This window comes from Eurypyga helias, unplaced genomic scaffold (genome assembly GCF_000690775.1).
Source record: "Eurypyga helias isolate BGI_N326 unplaced genomic scaffold, ASM69077v1 scaffold9577, whole genome shotgun sequence".
Classification (NCBI taxonomy): domain Eukaryota; kingdom Metazoa; phylum Chordata; class Aves; order Eurypygiformes; family Eurypygidae; genus Eurypyga; species Eurypyga helias.
Window position 1 is genome coordinate 17,679 of NW_010262304.1, and position 2,067 is coordinate 19,745.

At 49.3% G+C, this 2,067-nt stretch overlaps 1 pseudogene; it reads left to right on the forward strand.

The window, feature by feature from the left end:
• Positions 1-247: 247 nt before the first annotated feature.
• On the forward strand, positions 248-1,465 carry LOC104512620 (annotated as a pseudogene).
• The last annotated feature ends 602 nt before the right edge of the window (positions 1,466-2,067 follow it).

Here is a 2,067-nt window from a genome sequence, read left to right on the forward strand (position 1 = left end):
AACTTCCCAGGAGATAGGACTGAATTGAAGCCTCACCTGACTTGCATTGAAAGCACCAGCAAGGTGTTAAGTGCCTTCCTCAGATGTCCTTGGTTGCCTGCTCATGCATGAGGCTTGCAGGGAGCATCTGTGCCCACCCTGCAGGTTTCCATTACATAGATAATTAGTTGAGTGTTTTGCATCCCACTCTTGTGCTGAGATTTCTTCAGTGTCTGCAGTGTCATTCAGTGGAGTTGGGGGTAGGATAATGAAGATGGAAATTAAGAAATTTCCAGTGAGCTCTGGGCTGTGTGTGGCACAATTGAGTCAGTATCTCTCAGGGACTTTTACCTGGGCAGAGCATTTAAAACACAAGAGGAAGCTCAGGGATTCGCTCAGCGCTACAGAGCTACAGAAACAAACTTGCCGCAGGGCACACAGGAACCAAAACTGACGGAACTGCGTTGTGCCTTTCAGCAAAGCCTCGTTTACGGGCTTCACCCCTCGCTGCTGTGGCTGCAGCTGTTCCCTCGGGTTGGAGCGGAGAAAAATAGTTGGAAAGGCTAGTTCCTGGTCACAGGATGAACCCTTGCAGCAAGTGCTAATGAGTGGTCTGTCAGCTTTACCTCCCTGTACAATCTGCTCAAAGCCAAACTGTGTCCCTACTTCTGCGTGTGCACCTACCAGTTCACTGTCCTGTTCCGTGCAGCTGGTCTGGCTAGACTAGAGGCTTAAGCGAAGCCATGAGAAACGAAGGCATAGAGTTTTCTTTACTGCTGGTAGAAGAAAGAACCAGGAAACAGAAAAATTCTGAAGTGAATTTGGAAACAGAAGTGGGCAACAGCATGGAATAAGGAGAGGAAGCAGCCCCAGGTGACGATGATGATGAAAGCTTCTCTTGGCTTGAGGAGGTGGGAGTCAAAGACAAGGTTAAGAAACTAGATGCTATTTCTATTAAACTTCGTAAGGAGAAGCATGAGGTGCAGATGGATCACAGACCGGAATCCCTTGCCTTGGTGAACGGAACAAACATTCACCTTGCTGTAAGAGCCTGGTGACTGTTGCAGGCCCACAAGCAGGGCAGCTGCCAACTCTGTTGTCCCCCGTTGCTTTCCGGGGCAGAACGATGCAAATGCTCAAAGCTTGAAATGTAAAGGCCAAAGCCCAGGCTCACTTGGCATAGGAGGATATATTCAGTTTGGAGATCACAGACCCGGTCCTGCCTCGCTCCCTGCAGGCGCTGACCATGCTGCTCAAGCCAGTGCAGTGGGGAGTCTTCTAGGCCACATTGCATATGCATGAACTAACCACCATCTTTAGCACCAATCTTGACGACCTGAACCCCGCCTCGAATAAGGAAACCATATGCCAGGATTTTCCTGCATGTGAACTGCATCCTAAGACTTTGGATCAGCTGAGGCAGTGCCCAAACTTGGGAAAATCTTCCATCCGATTTTGGGAAATGAAGGATTATGCTTATACCTGAAAGTCGTAGCTATGCCAGCTCCAGAGCGTGGAGAAGAAGGCTCTTGGATGCAGTTGCTGTGCTTCCTCTGGGTCTACACGGGCAGCGCCTATGGTGCCAGGAGGGACACAGTCTAATTGAACACTGCAGGCAGCAGCTCTTGCGTATTGCTCCTCATAAAGCCCCTCAAAGGGCTTTTGAAGGAAATTAAGGAAGAGGCCTTGGACATCTCCTTTTGTATTTTGAAAAACCTTTTTTTTATTTAGCCCTCAACATCAGAAGGATATAGACCATTTGGAGTGAGTCCAGAGGAGGCCACGAAGATGCTCAGAGGGCTGGAGCACCTCTGCTATGATGAAAGGCTGAGAGAGTTGGGCTTGTTCAGCCTGGAGAAGAGAAGGCTCTGGGGACACCTTATTGCAGCCTTCCAGTACCTGAAGGGGCTACAAGGAACCTGGGGGGACCTTTTACAAAGGTCTGTAGTGACAGGACAAGGGGTAACAGGTTTAAATTGAAAGTGGGGAGTTTAGATTAGGTATCAGGAAGAAATTCTTTATGGAGAGGGTGGTGAGGCAGTGGAACAGGTTGCCCAGAGAAGCTGTGGATGCCCCATCCCTGGAAGT